Raw genomic sequence first — 14,319 nt, 5'->3', positions numbered from 1 at the left:
TGAAAACAAACAAACAAACAAACAAACAAAAAAAACTTTAAAAATAACTGAAATGATGCAGGCACTTTGGAAAACCATTTGGCAGCACCTCAAAAAGCTAACCGCGGGGTTACCCTATGACCCAGCAATTCCACTCCAGGGAAGATAACTGAAGAGAGTGAAAAACATGTTTAGAAAAAACTTGCACCAGGGTTCCTGACTGGCTTAGTCAGTAGAGTGAACCGTGAGCAGCTCCTTTTTTTTTTTTTTTTTTTTTTTTAAGATTTTATTTCTTGCAGGGCGCCGGGGTGGCTCAGTGGGTTAAGTCTCTGCCTTCGGCTCAGGGCATGATCTCAGTGTCCTGGGATGGAGTCCCGCATCGGGCTCTCTGCTCAGCGGGGAGCCTGCTTCCCCTTCTCTCTCTGCCTGCCTTTCTGCCTACTTGTGATCTCTCTCTCTCTCTCTGTTAAATAAATAAATAAAATCTTTAAAAAAAAAAAAAAGATTTTATTTTTTGGTTGACAGAGAACACAAACAAGGGGAGCAGCAGAGGGAGAGAGAGAAGCAGGCTTCCCACCAAGCAGGGAGCCCAACGCAGGGCTCAATCCCAGGACCCTAGGATCATGACCTGAGCCGAAGGCAGTTGTTTAGCCGACTGAGCCACCCAGGCACCCCAGGAACAAATCTTGAAAACATTTGCCCTAAGTGAAAGAAGCCAGACCCGAGGCTGCCTATTGCATTTATATGAAATGTCCAGAATGGGCAAAGCCACAGAGACAGAAAGTAGATTCGAGGTTGTGGGGGAGGGGGTGGTGGTATGGAGATGGGAGTGACTAATAGGTATAGGGTTTCATCTCGGGGTGACGAAAAGATTCTGGAATCAGTGTTAACAGCTGCACAACCTTGTGAGTCTACTAAAAACGACTCAAGGGTATGTTTTCAAAAGGTGATCTTAGGGTACGTCAATCATATCTCAATTGGAAAAAAAGATCCTTACAGATAATGTTAGCTAAGAGTAACGGCCAGCATCTGTGGAGCACTAACCGTGTACCAGACTTGTACACACTTTCCATGTATTAACTCACTTAATTCCGTAGGTAGATGCTATTATTGTTCCCCCTTTAGAGTGGAACACGGAGGCAGAGAGAGGTCACTTGCCAAGGTCACAGTTAATGTCAGAGTCAGGATTCAAACCCAGGGGTTGGGGGAGCAGTCCTCACAGGACCGATTCTCCGTGATCATCCAAGCCAACTGGTCGTTGTTCAGAGTCCGAGCTTGAAGCCCAGAGAGGGATGACGACTTGCTCAGATCACACAGCAACCCAATGGCAAAGCCAGGATGAAAATCTGGAGCGCCTGCCTGGGAGGCCCTCAGAATCAAGCCGTTTCTGGGCTGGGGGTTGCTCTCAGGCAGTCTGTATGTTCTAGGGGCCTCGGGAAATTCTTCACGGAGAAAAAAGAGCAAGAACAGCTCCTATGGTCAAACACTTAGCACAGGCTGAGCACTGGGCTCAGCACTCTAGGGCTCATCCAGCAGAGCCTCCCAAAGCCCTATTTACCTTCCCTGTGTGGGAAAACTGGGCACTCGGAGAGACCATGACACTTGCCTGAGATCACACAGCAGGTGGGTGGTGAAGCAAAATGTGAACTCAGCCGTGGAGCTCAGCGTCCGAGCTCTAACCATGTGGGAGGAGGCAAAGCTAGTCAATTGAAGGGGAATTAAAGCACTTCCTGGCAGGTCCCAGGTCCAGTCTGTCCCTGATCTGGGTCACGGATGTTGGGAGAGGGGCCAGGGTGAGGGAAAGACGTTTTGGGGCCACTGGGCCAACTGCTGGATTCATCAGAGAGCCCGGCAGAGAGGGCCCCGGGATGTGGACAGAGGGACAGGCAGTCGGCTATGAGAGTGCACGGCCTCCTAGCTGGGAACTGGGCAGCAAAGGGCTCCAGGCAGCCTTCCAAGTTCCTGTCCCATCCCCAGCAGGCCAGGACATCCACAGCCTCCCACTGTCGCTGCAGAGACCGCCCCTCCTCGTTGTAGGTCTTCATCAGGGCCTGCCAACTGGGCTAGAAAGGGGCCCCCATGCGGGGCTCAGCCCAGCCCTCAGATGCCAGCACCGCCCCCCCCGCCCCCACCAGGGAGGCACGAGGAAGGCCACGCGCCTGCTCCCCAGCTCCCCGGGTGCCTGGGAGACTCAGCAGTGACTCAGGGCAGCAGCTGTGGCTGTGGCGGGGGTTCCTTGTGGTGAGGAGCCCCCACGTCCGGGTCCCCGAGTCTCCCCTGTCAGAGTCTGCCAACAAGGACCTCATCTCTCCGTGCTGGCTTGGAGCAGAGACAGGGAGCACCCCGGCCTCCTCCTTTTCAGAAGCCCCACTTCTGCTGATAGCAACACCCCAGATCTGGGGCAGGGGGGAGAGGTGAGAGAGCAAGGGTACAGCAGCGGGGATAGTCCCTCTCAGGGAGTAGGAGCCACGGGGGTCTGGGTTACCGAGACGCCGTCATATTTGCAGAGAGGCTGTATCAAGTTAGGTCATGAAACTCCAAAGCCAGCCGCCCCAGGTTCAAATTTCAGCTCATGCACTGACTAGCTGTGTCACTTTGGGCCAGTTACTTAGCATCTCTGAGCCTCCATTTCCCCGTCTGTGAAATGGGCATACCAATGGTGCCTACTTCATAGGACTGAAATAAATTAATATATGCAACGTATTCTAAGCAAAGTGCTTAAAATAACTCTGGCTGTTCTAAGTGAGCTCTCAATTTTCACACCCAGTACTCAGCGTCTGGGTATTGCTGAAAGCCAAATCCCCAGCCTTTATGGAGCTCACAGCCAATTGGAGGGTAGACAAACTATAATAAGGTTTTGAATAAATAAACAAGAGCGTCACGATTTGGGCATAAGTGCTGGGAGGGAAATAAACTGAGGTTTATTTAGTGTGGAAGGAGAGGGTAGTGTGGGGAAAAACTGCTCTAAGGGGGAAATGGTTGAACAGATTCTGGAAGAATGAGAAGACAAGCTGTGTGATGATGTGGGGAGAGCGCATTCTGGTCAGGGCTAACAGCAAGTGCAAAGGCCCTGAGGCAGGGACTGATTTGGCATGCTCAGGGAACAGAGGAGTGGGGAGTATGTCGGATGATTCTTTGTTGTAGGGGCTGGTCTGTGTGTTATAGGACGCTCAGCAGCATCCCTGGCCTCTACCCACCGGATACCATTAGCAGCACACTCCTCCAATTGTGACAAACAAAAATGTCTCCAGACATTGCCAGATGTCCTTGGCAGGGGGAGGGGGAGGCGGGCCAGGTTGCAGGGCCCATGGGGTCTTGGAAGCCACTTAGAAGCCACTGAGGGCAGTTGGATGATGGAAGGGTCACAGGGGCTGGGATGTGGCTGGGAGAAGTGGACCTGCCCCATGGACGGGCCTGACCCTGCTCTGCCCCAGGCTTCTCCATCACTGATGCCTCCATGCCGTCCCTCCATCCAAAGTCACCCTTCTGGCCTCCCCACTCATCCCCTCCTGGCCCCCCTGCTCTCAGGGCACACCGCAGGGACCACTCCCTGGGCTCTCCAGCCTCTGAGGTCTGGCTCCTTCAGGTGGACCCACCCCTGGGATCCATGAGTAAGAGGTCCTCAAAAAATTCTCTTAGGGATGGGTGATCTCAGACGCACAGGTCAGGACAAAAAGCAAACATGAGGGCTCCTCCCTCCGTCCCCCCCTCAGGGGCGGCAGAGCGGGAGCCCCCCTAACTGAGCCCCCTTCTCCAGGGCAGCTCCACCCCGTGCTCTGCTCTCTGGGTTTCCCTTTGTCAAACTTCCATCCTGTCTCGGAGTGTCTCTTGGGCCTCCCCTGGTCTCCCCACGACTGCCCCGACATCCTCCATCATCCTATCTGTCTGTCTGTCTGTCTGTCTCCCATTCCACCTCATCCCTCTGTCTCTGTCTCTGTCCTTCACTGTCTTCTCTCTGCCTTGGGCCCTTTCCCTTCCTCAGGCCTCCCCCCCTCCCCCACTGCTGTACCCTGCTCCCCCCCAAGTCTGTCTCTCTCTCCCCCAGTGGCTCCAGTGGTTTGGACAAGCTCAGCTCCCTTCTGCCCAGATGACCTCACTTCCCCACCACACGCACGCACACATGCCCTCCATGTCACACACGAGCACCCACAGACGCAGACTGCACACACACGCCCAAGCACACACACACACACACACACACACACACACACACCAACACACTCCGCTCTCTGGCTGGGCCTCACTCTCCATCAGAGGGCCCCAGCCCAGCCCCGATCTACCTGGCCAGGTCCTGGGAAATGGTGAGGCCCCAGCCAGGCTTGCAGAATTCAGACTCTGCTCGGAATCCGCGGCCTACACCCTGCCTGGTCTCTGCCAAGCAGCCCCTCAGCCCTCTCCCCTCCACAGCCTCCCTTCTCCCCCTGGGGCGCCCCGCCTCTAGGATGTCACTAGGATGGCCAGGAGGGACTAGCCATCTCCGCTGCTCCCCACCCACCCCTCTGCCTTCCGTGCTGGCTGCCAACCGGGGCCTGGGAGCCGAAGACCTGAGTCCAGCTGGCTCAGCCACCAAGACCCCGGGTGACCCTGGCCTCGTGCCTCAGTTTCCTCCTCTGTAACAGAGAGTCTTGACGTCAGTCTTGCGATGGGAGGATCAAAGGGCTAGTTTAGTCCCGTGCCTGGCACGCAGCAGGCCCTCTGCAGTGACCGGCGTGAGGATTCTGTGGACAACCACCGGCCCGCCTGGCCTCGCAGACTCCCCCAGCCTGGGCCCTGGGTACCTCTGTAGTTAGCCCCCCACTGGCGGCCTGTCTCCAGGAGAACTTCCCGGCAGACTTGGGGGGTCGAAGGGAAGGGGGAGCCGGCCTCCTGCCTTCTAATTTAGATTCCTGGGTTTATGGCAGGAAGCGCAGGGAAGCTGACGCTGTAATTAAGGCGATTCCTGAGGCTGAGTGAGGAGGCAGGGAGAGGAGCCCACCGCAGGGCTGGCCCCCCACTTCTCTCTACTCTCTGCCAGGAGTTCCAACCTCAGGCCTGCAGCAGGCTCCTCTGCCTCCGATCCCCTGATCCTGCAGTCCCTTCTGCAGCTAGGGAAACCAGAGAAGGGCAGCAGCATACCCAAGGTCACACAGCACATAGGGGCCTAAGCCACTCTCAGCAGCGCCCCCCCAATGTGGTGCAGCCCCCTGGGGTGCAGGGAGAGTCCCAGACACGTGGCTTCTTTGTTCTGTCCACCCCTGGACCCCAGGCCCCCTCTTTCCTGAGTCCCCCTCCCCCCACATTCCTGAGGTGTCTGGGCAGAGTCTGGCCAGGGCTGAGGCAGGAGGGGCAGATCCTGCTCAGGGGTCAAGACCAGGGCAACAGCCTGGGCCTGAGCACCAGCCTCCAGGTTGGGCCTGCCCTAGCTGAGGCCTGGGACTGGGTGGGGGCAGCTGTGGCTGGGAGGGGATCTGGGGGCTCAGCGCCTCTGACCATCCCTCCCACCCACGGAGTGGGGGAGGGGGCGGGGCCTCAGGGCTGGAGCTCAGCTCCTCCCTCCACTTTTCACTGGGTAACCCTGGGCTCCTCCCCTCAGAGTCTTGCTGTTCTCATCTGCGCAAGGGGTGCAGCCTTCACCACGGAGACCTGTTCTTCCCCAGCCCTGGCCAGAATGAGAGTCTGCAGCGCAGACGTGCGGCCCTCCCCGCACCCCCTCCCTACACCCCCCGCACCAGTCCCGGCCTGACCGGGTTCTGCAGCCTCCTTGGTAAAAATAAGGGGTAGGAACAGAGTCAGGGGCTCAGAGGCTGGGACGATTCAAAAAATGGGGCAGGTGTGGGTGGAGGAGCTGTGACTTTTTGCTTTGCCAAGTGAGGGTATTTTTAAAAACAACAACAAGCACAAAGACATCAGGAACAGCCAAGGTGAGGCAGGGTCCTCGCGCCTGGGCCGTTTCTCCAGCCCAGCCGGGCTGTGGACACGTTTGCTCAGGCCGCCTGGGATTCTGGACTGAGCTGGGGTTCCGATCTGAGGGCTGGGCTGTTTGGGGGATGCATGTGGGTACGGGCGTGTGTGCGCGTGAGTGTGTGTGTGGTGGGGACGGGCAGGGGAGAGGCAGGGGGTGGGGGCAGGTAGGGGTAAAGGGCCTGGGCGGCCTCACAGGCTCAGGGCAGGGCCAGTGCCCAGCCTGGGCCCCACCGAGTGAACCCTGGGATCTGTGTCCCCGCATAGATGGAGGCGGTGGGGAGAGGGGTGCCAGGCATTCCTCAGGCTGGGGAGAAAGGGGGCTTTGTTGCCTGAAATGGAGCCCCCCCCCCCCCAGCCTCTTTGCATGCCCGAGGACTCTGCCAAAGATGGCGAGCCCGCTGGGGGGGGGGGGTGGGGGCTGAGCCTCTCCCGAAGCTTCTGCAGGACCCCACCAAAGCACCTCCAGTCGGCTGCACCCCTCTCCCAGCCATGGGCCAGACATGTCCTTCAGGGGGTCCAGACACCAGCCTGGGAGGGAGCTTGGCTGAGGGCAGATGTCCCAGGATGGGGGTCGAGGTGGTGGTACCAGCCCTGAGGCGCCCTGCCCCACCCCCCACAGGGCACTCACAGGATCTCATCCAGTCCTTACCACCACCCTGGAAGAAGGGTCTGATTTGTCCCATTTTACAGACGGGTACACAGAGGCTCAGTGAGGGCATGCAAGTTCACTGCAGAAGAGGGACTGGAAATCAGGCTCTCTGACCCCTGAGCTCGAGCCTCAGGGAGTCCTGCCCCCGCCTCCCTCAGAGACAGCTGGGAGAAGGAGGAAGAACGTAGCTGTCCCCAAGCTGGGCCTCCCTCCCGGAATGCCTGTTCAGAGTAGCCGGGTCTGTGGGGCTGGTCCTGGCTGCCACCTTCCAGAGTTCCAGGGATCAGACGACCCACAACGTAGACCAGCGTGACTCTCAGTAGGAGTTTAATAAGTGCTCATTGATGCTGCTGGGGGGACGAGACCTGTCCCTCTCTAGGCCTTGGTTCCCCTCTATGCCCTGAAGCTGCCTTCTCTGGCTCCAGCTGACTCTGCCTCCTTCTCCCACCCCAGGGTCCCTGGAGCCCACCCCCCCCCCCACTGGGCTTCCCTCCTCTCACGGGCTGAAGGCGGCCCTATCACCATTTAGGGGACACAGGAGGAGGTCCTGCCTATAGCCTCCCATCACAGGCTCTGCCCCAGATCTGAGAGAGGTTCAGGGCCTGGCAGGGGACTGTGACTGGTGGTGATGGGGGGGCCAACGGCCTGACCTGCAGGCCCAGCTGGGGGAGGTGGCAGGCTCTGGAAGGGACAACCTCTTGCCATCCCCTCCCTCTGCCGCCTGTGACTCACTTCAGACAGGGTTAAAACACAAAGCGCCTTCCTTTGTCCCCAGCCCATGCTTAATAGGATTGGGCGGGAGTGGGAAGGGGGCCTCTGGTGGGGGCCACCTCGCCTTCCCCAGCCACAAAAGAGCCCTGTGACATCACGCTGCCCCCTGCCGTGATGTCAGAGGCCACCACAATGGACCTTCCCAGACAGATGGCTGGGGGATGGGACTGGGACACCTGCAGCCTTGTGGCTCCGTCCCGGGAGCTGCTCTGAGGGCCAGGCAGGAGGGGCTCTGGTCCCACGGGGGCACACAAATAAATCGGCTTTTCTTTTTGTAAGTCAACATACACACACACACATTTATTTTTTTTTACAAAAGGACAACACAATTTTTTTTTTAAGATTTTATTTATTTGACAGAGAGAGACCACAAGTAGACAGAGAGGCAGGCAGAGAGAGAGAGAGAGGGAAGCAGGCTCGCCGCTGAGCAGAGAGCCCGATGTGGGACTCGATCCCAGGACCCTGAGATCATGACCTGAGCCGAAGGCAGCGGCTTAACCCACTGAGCCACCCAGGCGCCCCTGGGACAACACAATTTTAAAAAACATGCAAGTTGAGATTTTTCTTGCCCAACTTCCCTTCCCCCAGTTGGAAACCATGGAGCTGCTCCCTGGTGCTCTCCCTTAGGATAAAAATCAAACCCTCAGCAGGGCAACAAGGTCCTCTGCGTTCAGACCCCTGCCCACCCCTGTGGCCTGCCCCACGCTCACAGCTTCAGCTCCTGCCTCAGCTCCTGAGCCGGACACCCTCCGTTGTCCCCCTACTACCCTGCCCTTCCAGTCAGCTCGGACACCACCTCCTCCAGGAAGCCTTCCCTGATCTGCCCTAGACTGAGCCCATGGCTCTTCCTCTGGGTTCCCCAGGTCCCATGCCCGGCAGCCACAGAATTTATTTTTTAGGCACTCTGGATGTTCCCTTTGGGCCTTTCTCCCCAGCAGGCCTGGGAGTCTGTGAGGGCACCACCTGGGTTCTTCCACCCCCGACCCTCTCCCTGGTGCCAACCACCCTTGGTTGGTTCCTTCATCAGATGGGTGGGGGCACCCCGGTGGGGATCCGGGGAGCCACAAAATAGACTTGTCCTCGCCCTCCTGGGACTGGCCACTGGGCAGGAGGTGGGCATCGATGACAGAGAGTTAACACATCATGGGAGCCCATAGCTGCAAAGGATCGAAAGTGCAGGAAAGAAATATGGTAGGTGGTCCAGGGCACCTGTAAGAAGGGGGATGGGGGTACCTTCTTTGGGGCTGGACGCATGAGCCCAAATGTCAAAGGAAGCCGGTGTCAGGCCAGGAGTGTGGGGAAGAGCTCCAGGCAATGGATAGCATATAGTAGGCCCTGGGGAAAGTTCTAGGCTCATTCATGCCCAAACCCATCAGGGAGGAGCAGGGCTCTGGGGTGAGGTGCCAGGTTCGAAGCCTGATTCTGCCACTTGCTAGCTCTAGGGCTTTGGGAAAGCCCCTCCCTTCTCCGTGTCTCGTGGTGGGGTGACCAAATAAATGATCATCCCAATGGGGACAGAGGGCAAAGAGGAACACTAATTATAGAGGACAAGCCATGTAAGTGGGGTCCTGGACAAATGAGGTACACAGTGCCCCCACCCCTGGGGTAGATAGTAACAGTTCCACTGCATAGTTCTTGAAGAAAGGAAGCTGAGCTGCTCAGAGGGTGAATTGGGGACAGACACACGTCTGAGGCCCATTGCATCTCCACTCATCCATGGGCTGAAGGCGGCCAGAGGAGAGCGGGGGTGGTTTTATTTCCCAATTCAGGGAGCAGGAGTGGTGCTGGGGGGTCTCTCAGAGGATGGGGAACCCTGGCTGGGTCTGGAGGCTGAGGACAGTTTTCACAGGCAGAGATAGGGAGGGGCCGTGGGGGTGGGGAGAGCTCAGATGGAGAAGCTGGGTAGGTTTGGGGTGCCGGAGTGCGCCGGCGGGTGCAGAGTCTGGGGGAGGTGGGCATAACCAATGCGTCCTGGGGCTGGCGGTGGGGGGGGGGGGTCATGCATCTGTCTGTGCCCAGATGCTGGGGTTGGTCTAACTGACCCTGAGGCCTGGTCCTTGGAGGGAAGGCCCCCTCCACCCAGCAGGAGACCTGGTCATGCAGCCGCCTGGCTCTGCCAGACCAGTGTGGAAACTGCATCCGTCCATCCAGGCTGTGGAGGCCACTGGGGAATGTGATGAGGCTGCTGAAATGAGGCCCAGGCCCGGGGGGAGAGAGGGGCCCCCATCCCTGTCAGGGCGGGATGCGGCCACAGCTTCCCAGAAACCGGGGTCTGGTTCTGCCGGCAGAAACTGGCTGACAAGGGTTGGATTGGGAAGCCAGACCCCGAGGGGCTGGAGCGGGCCCTGCTGCCGGGGACTGCCTGGGAAGAGAGCCGGGGCAGATTATGGGGGGCGGGCAGGAGCCCCTCATCCCAGCTGGGACGGATTTCGAGCCCTCCACATTACAGATGGACAAACTGAGGCCCAGAGACACTGCGGGACACGCCCAGGTTCCCCCAGGAAATTCAATAGGTGCTCAATAGAGCCCTTGACTTCCTCTTCCCGCCCTGCTTCCCAAGAACTCCTAAGACCCCCAAATGTCATTCAGCAGCAGGCGGTGGGACACGAGGGCCCTTGTCTCATAATTCTGCTCTGTCACCTTCTGGCTGAGGGATCACGGTGCCGAGCCTCAGTGTTCCCCATCTCTAAAATGGGGGTAAATCCATGCTTTGCAGGGTCATTGTGATCCTTCAGTAAGACAACGTGGGTCTCGGGCTTGGCATGCTGATCAGCACATAGTAGGTGTTCAGAAACGCTGATCCCTTCTCCTTTACTGGTTCCAGCCGGCCCGCGGTAACCGTGACTGTGTCACACATGCCCCCCACAACACTCCCCCCGCCAACACAACCTCTTTTTGGGATATTGAATAATCTGGCTCCAAATGGCTCCCCACTGGGTCCTAAGGCCCCTCATCCCCTCATTATTTGTTTATTGAGCATGTATTTATTGAGGGCCTGCTAGATGCCGGACTCGGCACTGGGGAGCCAGAGATCCAGGCATAAAGCTTGGCGTGGGTGAAGGCGCGGAGCACCAGAGCCGAGAACCCCAGCGCTCATTTCCTCAACCTCTGTTCTAGCAGCGTCTGCTCTGCTGCAGGCCCTGTCCTGGGCCCTGGGCCACAGCTGGAGGTGGGGCTGGTAGGAGGGCGGAGAACCTGCCCAGTCCTCCAGGATTTGCTAATTAATTAGGAAATCTGAGCCCCGTGCCCGGTGATACTGTTTTAACTTGCCACCTAGACTGGGAGCAGCTGAGAAGGAGGGCAACCCCCACCCAGCACCCTCCTAATTGCCGCCTTTACCTTCTCCGGGGCTTCGCTGGGTGTATCAAAGGTCTGCCAAGGCCCCTGCAGCTCAGAGCCGGGGGAAGGCAGCGGGCTGAGAGCCCACTTCCCAGCTGTGAAAACTGAGGTCGGAGATCAAGGCTCTGCTTGGGGTGGGGATGAGAGCAGGGCGGGCATCATAGGGCTGCTCATGCCATGATAGCCAGGGGCTAGGGTGGTGTTGGAACCAGAGCGTGGCTTGTCCTGGTCCAGTGGGGGAGACTCAGGCCCTATCCTCAGAGGTCTGGAGTACGGAGGCCAGGGACAGGCTCTTCTGGGGGCCCCTTCTCTCCACCTCACTTGGCAGACTCCCACTTGACCTGTGTTTCTGCTTGGGTGGCTCCTCCTCCTCTAGGAAGCCCACCTGAACCTTTCAGGCTAGATCAGTTGTCCCCTTCTGGTTCCCATACCCCTAACTCCTCTCCCTCTTAGCCTGGCTCCTGCCTGCGGCTGAGAACTCTCTGAGGGAAGAGAAGGGCCGGATTCGTCTTTGTGGCTCCAGCGCCCAGCGCCCACCAAGGGAAAGGGGGAGGCAGCAAACCCATCTCCATCCTCTCCCCTCTCTGCCCCAGTTTGAGTGCCTGGGGCATGGGGCACGGAAGTATTTGGGGACCCTGGCCAGGTTATGTGGCCTCAGTTTCCCCAGAACCAGTGCTTTCAGATTGTATGTAGGGAGGTGCCCAACATAGCAGAGGTAGAGACAATGTCCTGTCTTGCAGCTGAGAGTGACAAACAGAAAAGCTTTTTTTTTTTCAAGTCATCTCTACACTCAACGGGGCCTTGAACTCACAACCCTGAAATCAAGAGTGGCAGACTCCACTGACTGCACCAGCCAGGCGCCCCCAGAAAAGCATTTTATTAGGGGCTCTGTGGCATGGGCTTGATTCCTGCCCCAGCCATGCATGTGCCGGGTGACTCTGGCAAGTTACTTGACTTCCCTGTGCCTCAGTATTCAAATCTATAAAATGGGATAACAGTGGAACCCACCTCAAAGGGTCGTTGTGACTATTAAACAAGTAGACACGAGCAAAGCACTGAGATTCGTGACTGGTACCGGTAGAGCCCATGTAAGCGTTTGCTGATACCCGATCTGGAATTCAAGCATCGTATCTCTTCTTCCCCGACTCTGTTTTCACTGATGATGATGTCAGCTTGGGTTACGGTAGTGTTTGCTGGGTTTCTGCACTGTAAAATTTGTCCCCCCCACCTTTTTTTAACCTTTTCTGCCATTCCTCTCTTTGGAAGGGTGTCCCCGGGTCCAGTTCACATTCCAAGCCTCGATCTGGAGGTGAGAATCTGCATGGATTATGCGGAATTCTTCTCGGAGAAAAACGTGTCTGGTGTTCCCTATTTGTTTATTTCTTCCACCACTGTTTCTATCAGTTTGGACTCGTGGCTATGTGTCTTACTGGGCTACAATTTATTGCTGTGTTATTTGTCCTGTTGTTCACCCTGCTCCAGGTTTGGCCATGGGGATCTCTTTGAGGCCGGCTCCTGGGTCTGACATCCCCCCATCTATTTATTTATTTATTTTGAGCATTTCCTTACCCTCTATCCCCTCAGGATGCTCCAGATTCATCCTATACATTCCCTGCCTCAGCCCTGGAATCAAGCCACTTCTCTAGGGAGTCTCGGGTTCTTTCATTAGAGAGTGGTGCTTAGGAGCCAAGATCCGGGAGCCCGATGTGTTTATTGCTATGGGGGTGTTGCCGCCTCCAGGCCCTCTAGAGGGCAGAGCTGGGTTTAATTAAAAAGAAAGAAAGAAAGAAAGAAAGAAAGAAAGAAAGAAAGAAAGAGAAAGAAAGAAAATGTCCCCTCTAGCCCATCATGGGGTCCATTGCAGGCTCCAGACAGCTGCCCACTGGCCTTTGAGCACAGATCCCAGTCTGCAGCTCAGAGGTCAGCGTCCTCAAGGGCTTCATATCTATCAGGGCAATGAGGGAGGGAGCCCGTGAGACCATCTCCCGTCCAGGCTCAGCCACTTCCCCGTGTCCACCTCTGCTCACCAGTAGGGACATCGGTAGGTGAGTTGCTTTGGGAATGGGGCTCGGTCCTGGCCTCAGGGGACCCTCGAGTGCCCGGATTGCTGTGGGGTTGCAGGCTTGCTCCGGGATTGCAGGCTTGCTCCGTCGGTGGTGATGGCAGGAGCCACAGCCCAGTAACAAAGCCAGGGTGGCCAACCAGGCAGGCCCAGCAAGGGTCAGGTCCCAGGAAAGCCTGACTCAGCCACTGTGCCTACCACGCCCAGGCAGCCCAGCGCTAACGGAGGAAGGCCTGGCAAGCTGGTCCCCTGCTCTGTCTCCCTTCCCAATCCCAGCCCCACCCAATGCTGCATGGCTCCCTGATGCTCAGTGGGTCAGACCCAGACCTGGCTCCCCATGGAGGCCGCTTTCCTGCAGTGGCAGGGGGGTCAGGCTTGAGACCCCAAGTCAAATTGACTATTCTCACAACTTTTGCTGCCCCACAGCTCCAGGCTGAGTCGGGAAGCAGGGGTTGTGGGCCTGCCCCTACCAGTGCCTTCCGTTTGGGGCACAGGCATCACGCCTCACCCTGCTGAAAAACCTTCAGTGGCTCCCCACTGCCCTCAACTTAAAATCACCACTCCTGGACCTGCCTGACAAGGCCCTGGAGAGCATTTCGGCCCCCCACATCATACCCTAACAACAGCATAGTGTTTGGGGTTCCCCCTCACACAACCATCTGGCTTCAACACCCCAGTTTCCTCTGCCTGCACTGTCCTCTTCCACGGCTTCCCTGGTTAATTCCCACTGGTCCCTACAATCCCTCCTTGGCTCAGCTCAGGGGCCACCTCCACCAGGAAGCCTTCCTTCTCTGCCCCAGATTGTCTCTGCTCACCTGGTCCATGTCCCTGGTCGCCTGTGGATGACACTGTCCTAACGTCACCGTGAATGACCCCTGGCATGCAGGGATTGCAGCATGGGATCATGGAGAAGCCTCAGGGTTTGAAATAAGGACTCTAGTTTCTCTCAAACCCTCCGCTCCTTCCTGCTATGTGACTTAGGCAAGTCACCGCCCACCTCTGAGCCTCAGTCTCCTCATCTGTGAGAAAGGCATCTAACCGGGATTCCTGGCCCTACTTTCAATTCTGGCCTCTACCTCTAACTTGCTGTGTGGCCTTGGGCAAGCCCTGTCCCGGGGCCCAGCCTCAGTTTTCCTTTTCTGTGAAATGGGGCTGCTCACAAAAACTCAAAGAGTACTGAGGTTCCAACAAGCCAAAACTTGTGAGAAGCCTTTATAAACCTCAGAGTCCTACACGGATGGTCGAAGAATCTATTTCAACAAGCCCCGCAGAGACGTGTGGGAGGGGGCTGGTGGCTGTTCTCACCGTTCTCCTGTCTCCCAGCCCTCCTGAAGTCTAGAGATCAAAGGTGACAGAGGCCTGTTGGCATGGAGGCCAGGCTCGGCAGGGCCTGCTCCCTGGGCCCCTGCCCACCTCCCACCCACCCCCACTCCCACGGTTCCACGATGTGTGTGCCTAAGGCGAGAAGGTCCGTTTAAGGGCTCAGGGTGCGCTCCCCACCCCCCACTTCCAACCCACAGGGCCTCTCTCCGGGCCCGCGGCTCCCCCAGAGACTCAAAACCAAGATGAGTTTGAA

This window comes from Meles meles, chromosome 1 (assembly GCF_922984935.1).
Source record: "Meles meles chromosome 1, mMelMel3.1 paternal haplotype, whole genome shotgun sequence".
Taxonomy (NCBI): Eukaryota; Metazoa; Chordata; class Mammalia; order Carnivora; family Mustelidae; genus Meles; species Meles meles.
This window is presented reverse-complemented; position numbering follows the sequence as displayed.